The following is a 9,473-nucleotide window of genomic DNA, read 5'->3' as shown; positions in this document are numbered from 1 at the left end:
ACTTAGACGCACAAAGGCAGGGAGCTCACAAGGACATAAACTGCTCTCTGCTAACTAACGCACTTCCTCTGTAATCTCTATGGCTACAGCACATTTTCAGTGTACAGCATTAAAGCTGCTGCAGTGCACTGCTGAAGATGCAGGGCCAGACAACAGTCATGCATTGTTACTCAGTTTACTGGTTAACAAACTGATCCTACAGTCATCGCAGTGCTCCAAATAGATCACTGGCTCTGCTGCTACACGCAAACACTTAGCAGCACAGAATTCATAAACTAGCATGTTGTGAAAAGTAAGACGATGAAAACATAACTCTTTGGACCTTTATCAAATCTTTGTGAACTTGTTTTTCACTGTTTGCATAGAAAGTGATGGTGGTGTGCAGCCAGAGACTTTGGATGAATGAGATGCCCACATCCACCAACTGCACGGATTTTGGTGCCCACATTCTCATCACCTACTGAACTGACAGAAAATTCGATTTTCTTTGCCACTTTGCTATTAAGCGCTCAGCCCCGCACTGTTGGAATAAAACATTTTCCTCACTGTGAAAGTTTTTTCCTCCGTCCTCCACACACTCATTTCTGCCTGGGAACCAAACTGACCTTCATCCCCCGGGAGGGAAGAGACGGGTGAATAGGCAGGGATGAGAGCTTCACTGACACACAGCAACGTACGGCCTATTACAGATTACCAATTAGTTTTAAAAGCTGACTATCCAGTGACAATACAGTTAACCAATGACCTCTGGTTGGAGTTAATCACAAAACAAACAACCACTAATATTAAACAAACCCTATTGCATATGTCATATATATATATATAATCCTATGAAGGCCTGTAACCTTTGATGCACCAAGTTCACACAAGCGTGTCCTCCTCTACATCTCTTTGTTCTACTAATCTACCGATTTCTATTAATGTATGACCTGATTACAGTACTTCACAGTATTTTTGGAGTAGCCTACTTGAACTTCAAAAAAGTTCAGAACTAAGAGCTATGTATAGACTATAGCCCATGTAAATTAATTTCTGTCTCCGCAGTCAAACTGAAAACCCTCTTTTCATCTTTTAGTGTAACAACTCAGTGCTTCCTGATTACTCCAAGTACTTAGCAGCAGTATTCCCTCAATTGTTGTTCCTATTGCATTCATGTCTTTTCTTAAAATTAATTAATTAAACACAAATTCCTATCAAAACATCATCAGTGCAAGCATCCACTGGAAATTTAAGCTGATCTATATAACTTTAATTTAGGCCAATGCATGCAGATCTGTTCCCTGTTACCTTTTTTCTTAATATTCTAAATTGAGCTATGGGTCTACACTGTTTCAGATATTTTCTCTCCAACACAGTGAGCTCACCAGTTTGTTCTTCAGCAGTCATTCTGTAAACTTCTGGCAGCAGCAGCCCTCAGCCTGAGCTCCTCCACCGCTGTGTGAAATGCACTGATTGATGCTCAACACAAAAACACACCGTTTAGGAGTTGTTTTGTTTATCAGAGTTATATACAACTTTTAGAAAGAATGAAGGCATGGTGAGATTCTAATGTGTCTCTTTGACAATTGACTAAGTAGTGATTCTGCCTGTAAAATCATCCCCCTTTTCCTCACATTGCTCTCAGCGGCTCATTATGCGGATGTAAATTGTGGGAAAAAAACAGATTAGAAAAGTTTTCTGGTTGTAATTTAGTGGTGCTGGATCCAACCCGAATTTAAGAGTGGTGTGCTATAATATAGAAAATACCTCGATGAACGTTCAACAACGTCATCAAATGCGCTAAAAGCTACAATATCTTTAAACTTCGTTGATTTCTGAATGGAGTTTGGCATCATAGTTTCGCCCATACCGGAGACAAGCAGAGCCAGTCTGGAGGTACGTGAACTCATCAGCAGAGCTCCCCTTATTTAATGATTAATTTTAATAGCATCGATATGAGCTTTGACAAACAGTGAGATAAATGTTATAAGATCGGTCAAACAAATTCCGTCCTCTGTCGGTGCCGGTCACCGGTCCCGTGGGACTGCAGCGGAGCACGGATTAACTTGGTGATAAGGAGCACTTGGTAAAGTTCAGAAAATCAGAAGATAACATACCTTTTCTCTTTCCTTTGATACTGCGGTGCCTACTTTCCCCTGTCGAGACTGTAGTCTGTCAACTCCGAGGTTTTTGTAGGAAAAAAACTGGACGGAGTCCGGCCCCCTTTCTGCTGACCGTTGTCAAGTTAGCATAAACAAGCTAGCTACAAGTCTACGACCGCAGGAAAAACCCATTTCCGGGAACTCTCTTCGTTTAAAAAAACAGTGTTGGTAAAATTGGATCCAGAATACAGAGAGAATCCATTCAGTACCCGTTTTATAAAAAATACTGCTTGCCCAAAAAAACATTTTAAATATAGAATTGCATATTTTCTTTAGTAAAATGAATGCTTTTGTGATAAAAGCTGTAAAAAGTAACTTCCGGTATCAGCTTGTTTAATGTGTCTAGCTTGATTCCGCTTCAAGAGTGGCAAAAAGCCAGGAAGCTGCTGGACAGAGGAGCCAAATCTCACCTTGCAGAGTCAGAGACTGGTGCACACACACACACACACACACACACACACACACACACACACACACATACGAGAACACACAATGCTTGATGGAATGTTTGTTTTAGCTTATAACTTCACATATCTATTTCTACTTCCTATACTTGCACAGATATTTAGAGTGCCCTACAAGGAAATTGCTTTAAAATACACACAGGTCTGACCATCGCTAAAAGCTTGGTTTGCCAAGAGTAAGGAAATGATAAAATACCTATTTTCACCTTGCAGAGGCTGCACCGACCTCCACACTGTTGACTTTTGGGAGGTCAACTGTACACTGATGTTCTTTTCATTCCACTCAGATCAGCTCAGAGTGTTTCAATCACATGTCTCCTTTTATGTGCAGAGGTTCTCCGGCTTGTCGTGTTGGCTACGTAAAGGGGAACTTCTTTTGTTATAGTCAGACGCCTCCTTTGACCACATTCACGAGCACAGCCACAACCAAACCAAAACCCAGATGCACTGTAATCCTATTTCACCAAAGTGACAATATTGGTCCTTAAAAAGCTATAAATTAGACTTTTTTTTGGTCTCAGTTGAGTCTGCATCTGTCGTAGCAGTTTCCTCTCAGAAATACCTCAAACAAGTCCATTAATTGAAGAGGTGATGTCTTTAGTATTGTGTGAAGCATTTTGAAGGTCCTCTCCGGGTTGTTGATTTAACCTTTAAAAAGTCATCTCTGTGTACCAAAGATACATATTTAGAAACAAGGGATTAAAACAATCCCTTTCCACCTTAAAATAGCTTGGATATAACACTTATGCTTCTTCTTGAATGTGTAGTTCTATAAAGACCTCCCTTGTCTCTCCACTCAGCAGCTCATCTATTACTCTGCTCAGACACTGTAAAGCTACTCTGTGCTACACAATGATAAGCTGTAACATATTGTATAATAATTCAGAGGTCTAACTTTAAAACTGATTCTGAATAATGACATGACAAGCCCCACCCTGCAATTTGACGGGATTGGCTCCTTACATTTGTTACATATGAAACCCCAGAAGTAAGAATTTTGAGACTGTCACAGGTACACTGCAGTTTCATGGTAACGCTCAGCCACGGTGTTGACTGCTTATTTTGCTATTGATATGTCTTCCAGCATCATAAAGAAAAACACCATATAGAAATGTCAACAGGGTGCAAAACACAACAATTTGATTTCCACTTGAGGGAATCTTTAGAGAACCAAAGAAACACATTTATAAGACTTTCCATTGCAAGAACTCGGTGGTGCATACATCTCAGGAATGTCTTCCTAACTGGCCCTTTCAGCCTTTCTGGTTCCATCGCGGTGTAGGATCAGACAATGTTAACTCCCAGTGTGCCTAAACAAAGACAAAAAGAAGTTACCGGATGTGACTGCAGTTTTATTAGCACGTAGGAAACAGAACAATGAAGGTTTGTTATGTCAGCCAGAGCGGCGAATTTGAGGATGGTCATGTTTGAAAGAATAAAGCTATTCAACAAGGACAGTTTAACCAATAAGCACCGAGAGTTCTTCAGGCTGCTCAGAAGTACCTACCATGGAGAAAGTATGGTTTTCTCTCCTGAAAATGGCCCTGAACAAGGTTCTACAGGGATAGATTCATGCTCAAAGGTGGGGCCCATCTTTAAACAGCCTGCAAGTTTCTGAATAATAAAGGAATGAATACAATTCAGGGGAAAAAAACAGAAACCAACAAGAAATGTCAAAGGGTTTCCTGTATTCTTCTAGGGGTCATTTTCACCTTAGGAGTGCGCTTCAGCAATCATATATGTACCTTGTATAATGGCTGTAACTGTAGCAAGCAAAAATAAAAAGATGGACCAGCATTTAAGCATTTTAAGTCATTGATGAGAAAACATTGAGATCCTTTATTTATATAAATGTAGTGATATTAGGCTGCACCAATGCTGAAAATACAAGCAGAAGTCCTGAACTGTAAATGGTATTTAAACAATAATTTTATTTATTTTTCTTTTTTTAAAGAGAAAGGTATTAATATTCATTAATAAAATAATACTCAAGTTTCACACGGGTCACTGTGGTCTTTGTATTTTCCTTTAAAAAAAATTGCTTTCGCCAGCTTAGACCACCCAACTGGACCAAGCTGGTAGCAGTGATAGTTACATAACACCGATGTTAACACTAAGCTGTTGTGATGCTGATGGTCTGAGGTGTGAAGTACCTGTTGCTACAAACCTTTCACCAAACACCTATAAACCATGTCATACATCATGGAGCAGCCCAGAGTAAACAGTCAAACTGTTAAACTAATAAATGTCAACAAAGACCACAGTGACCCATGTGACACTTTCCATGGCCCACTTTGAGCCTTCAGGCCTGGAAAGCTTTGTCCGAGCACCGCGTGCTGTCTGGGTAACCCGAGGCAAACCCAGATCCTCACCCTGAGCTGGCCCCTGGCAGAAGGCAGGGCCGACCCAAATATCCCCACTTCACAAGCAGTTCCTCACTCTGAGGAATTACCTCGCAGCGTACTATGCATTGTGCACGAGAACACGTAGCTGTTGTACACCTCAGACTTCCACCTGAAATGACAGTACACATTTTGGTTGTTTGCTTTTTCCACTGCCCTCATTATTGCATTGTTTAGGGTACAAACTAGAGCAGAAACCTGCCGCTATCAGGATCCAAAGGCAGATAAAATACCTCAAGGTTGACGAACAAGTGTTTATACTCAAAGCACATAAGGATGTGGGAAATAGGTAGGAGAGTTTACACTGAAAGCAGAGCTGGGATGTGTGATCCACCAACAGTTTACTGTAAGACACACCACACAGTTTAGGAAGACATCGTTTCATGTCACAGTTGCTGATACATTTACTCATGACTGAATAATGTACATACCTGCAGGGTGAACATTGTCGGGCTTGTTGTTTTTTGCAGACTTGTCCCAGCTTTTAGTGACATCCCTGTTTTAGAAACGATGACCTTGTGGCTGTAATAATCAGGTCTGTCAGTCCACCACTTTGGTAACGATCAAATGCCTCAACATGGACAAAAGGTTTGTTCAAACATTCTCTAAAGGTTTTAATGAAGTTATCAAAGTTCATCCCCCGCAAATGCATTGCTTTCTAGGACCTGTTGACATCTGAATTTGTATCAAAGATGTCACAGTAAAAAAGAAGAGGAAATCAAGTTTCTCAGTCACTAGCATAAACTAAAACATCATCAGTATATGCTGTTTGCAAGCATGCTGTCATCTTCTGTTACTGCTTCTTACAAGTTCAATAATCATCAGTTATAGAGTGTGTTGGTGATAAGTGGACATTTCCAGTTGTACGAATCCATTTTTATTCATTTTTCATACTATTTTAAACAGTTATTGACATTGAGCACAGGGGTGGCAGGTGTTTAACTTTGACAGTCTGAAAAGGTGAATGAACACTCCATTATGTCACCCATAGGTTTCCTGAAGAACATTTTTTAAAGCTCAGGGTGTGTCCCAGTACACGTAGTACTATACTTTATAATAAGGTAGAAATAGATTTATTGTGTACTAATTAGTATGTTAGATGCAGTACATCAACAATACCAGGATGTCCTTCTACATCCAATCTCACTTTTCAGGATGCGAGCCGGCATGCCTTTGAGGCCGTTCTGACCAACAATCCTCTGTGCAGCGAAAGATACGTTGAAGAGAGCGCACAAATATGTGATGTCAAACTATAGACTGCGACGGATATATAAGCAAGACAGTCAAAGTTTACGTTACAATATCATAAAGAAGCAGCATGTTCCAAATGTATGAATATTGCATGCAGCAGTACAAACTTTGTAAGGGCAGCTGAAATACATAATGAAAGGGAAGCAAAAAAAAGATGAAAGGGTGTGGTGGCTCCAGTTCTTGGCATCTTTGTGGTGCCTTACTAAACAAAAATTAGTGAANGAAAAACTACTGTGCAATCATACAGAATACATACCTTGTCCATAACCAGCCTGGCTAGCTGGATAGGGTTGGCTATGTTGCGTACTGCAGTGACTGCACCGCTGCCCAGAGTTTTCCCTTCCATTACAATGGCATCCATCTCCACCTCTCCCTTCATGTTTAGTGCTGACCCACAGCCTGAAAGATGATTGATGAAATGATTTGATAGACTGTTGTCTCTTAGGACTAAGAATCTTTCGTGTACATAGGAGGTATTTGTCCTGTGGGTGGAAATTAGCAGCATCTAAAATAAAGAATTCTATACAGTACCTATCTCTCTCTCTCTCTCTCTCTCTTTTTTTTTTTTAACATGTCCGGTCCAGCATCACAGCAAGCAGAATGATGATCTGGCCTCTGTGTTCTGCTGAACAGATTTACTTTGCCAAGCGGAGCTTTGCCACTGCACCACTGAGGCGAAGACGCATCCACCCAGACGGCGGCAGAAAAAGGCCCCAGCCAGAGCCCACCACGGCCGCAGGGCAGAGGCCTCAGTGGGCCAAGACCAGCAGCCGCTGACCCCGCCGGCCACCGGCCACCCAGGGCAGGCCAAGCGCAGGGCCCAGGGCCACATGAGCCTGAGAGCCACCCCCACACCCCCACTCCAGGCAGAAGCCCTACCAAGAGCCCGGGAGGACCAGGCCGCCCGAGGCAGCCACCTGGCATGGGCCAGCACCCACCCCAACGCCCAGGCATTCACCCTGGACACCAGGGATCCACTAACCACCCTCCCTCCCTATCCATCCCCACATGCCCTCCCTCTCCGCCCACCCATCCCCATATGCTCCATCCTCCCCCGCTACCCACCCACATCCTCCCTCCATCTACCCTCCCTTGCTACTCTCCCCCCTCCTCCCTGGCCAGCCCAGACCCTCTGCCCTCAAAGAATGGTGTCCGGAGGGGGCCCCTGGGCACCATGGACCAGAACCCCCCGCCCAGCCCACCCTCGGACAGCCCAGCCACCGATCCATGCTCCACTGGCAGCCCCACCCCTCCGTCACAGATCCACCCCCACAGCAAGGCAACCCAAATTCCCACCCAGAGAAACCACAGAAGGCCTGAAGTACCATGAACAGAGGCATCCAGGCACAGGAATGAACTCATTCTAGTACATTTTGAGTAAAAGGGAAATTCAGTGTTGGATCCCTCACCTGCCTCCTGGTGTCCCTCACTCCCTGGATTCCCTCAAATAAACCTGCTTTTCCCTTAACCTGTCTCCCTCTCGCTTTGGGTCCTACACTCATGTCCTTCAGCCACCGGGCCGCAACAATTTACAGCTCATTCATGGGACTGGAGTCTATCCCAGCTGACGAAGGGTGAAGGCAGGTACACCCTTGACAGGTCACCAGTCTATCACTTGGAGACAGACAATCAAGCACACTCACATTCACACCTACGGACAATTTAGAATCACCAGTTAACCTCAGCATTATGCTACACAGGGTTAATGCCATTACAGTACTATGTGTTTTTACATTACCTGAGTTGAAGATGGGGTTATTCTCTAAGTGGGTCACAGCCTCAACCACAGCATCCATGCTGCTGCCCCCTCTTTTGAGGACGACATATCCTGCCCGCACTGCTGAGCAAACCCCCTCCGTGGACTTTTCTGACCGCTCCTTTGGGATATGTCCCGCCCCTCCGTGGACCACCACTACTGGCAACATGTCAGTCACCTAAGAAGGAAATTTCATTTGTTGCATTCAGACATAGCCTGGTAAATCTTTTAGTGTAAAAAAAAACAACAAAAAAACAAAAAACAAAACACAAGTCTGTCAATATACCAAAATATGGCTGAACAATTGCTATTGCATTGGGGTTTTCTCTTTCATTGTTCAGACTCCAAGATGAAGCATTTGCTTTTGTATGTTCCTGGACTGGACTGTGTTACACAGCTGATAAATGAAAATGTCTGGTACGACTGAGTAAATCAACACCTCATTCTTATCATTTTGGAGCTAGTGATTCTGGCCTCAGTGGCACAATCAGACAATTTTTATCAAGGTGGTAAGTCCGCGAGCATCGCTCACACTGGGATGGCACAATGTCTTATCAATGCTTTAAACGCAGCAAATCACTGGAGGCCAAATAAGTCATTTTTTGGTGCCTCACTCCTATCATTTTCTCATGCAGGCTAAACCGCCATGTAGAAGAACATGAGAACTAATATATAGAATAATAACCTTGAATCTAAATCTCTGTAGAAAAGAGTCAAGGTCTTTATAAATAACGGGCTGATTACTGATATAACTTCAGAATAGTTTCACTCACTGGTTGACCTGCGACATCTGCAGTCAGACCAAACTGTTGCTGTAACTGTTGTAGCAATCAGCTTCACTGTGTCCCACACAAACAGACACATATAAGACCCTCCATTGATTAAAATGTGGAGTGGTTGCTAAGTTGTGCATATTAATCGTTGATAAAGCTCCTGTGATTATTACAGTTTAAATGACATACTATGAGTATACCATACCAAAAAAATCCACTATGCATGAAAAACCCTTTGACTAAAATACTTTGAATAAGAATATTTGGATTCTGTGATGAATAACCAGAAATTCAAAAGTACTCACACTTGTTTTCTCTTCTTTCTTCAAGTATTAGTCACAAAAGAATCCAAACACCGACTGGCTACCTCTGAAATAATGAAAAGATGGAGAAGATTGGCCAAGACAGACACCAGCATCGTCTGGATATTCTAAACTAATGGCTCTATATCAACAACAGTGTAGCACTGAGGTCGTTTACAAAGCTTCAGTTCTTTCTTGATTAACCGCAAAATAAAACTTCTACAAACTGCGCCATCTTAGATTATATTTTAACCACCAAGTGAAATATTTACAATCTACCTCGCTGCTACACAAATGCTTATTTTAATATATAATAATACAATAAAAACATACATACGGCAGCTGAAAGTTTGCAACTCACTGAAATACCAACCAGAGTTGTGA

This window comes from Stegastes partitus, unplaced genomic scaffold (genome assembly GCF_000690725.1).
Source record: "Stegastes partitus isolate 25-593 unplaced genomic scaffold, Stegastes_partitus-1.0.2 Scaffold683, whole genome shotgun sequence".
NCBI classification, from domain to species: Eukaryota; Metazoa; Chordata; class Actinopteri; family Pomacentridae; genus Stegastes; species Stegastes partitus.
Note: the sequence above shows the minus strand (reverse complement) of the source record.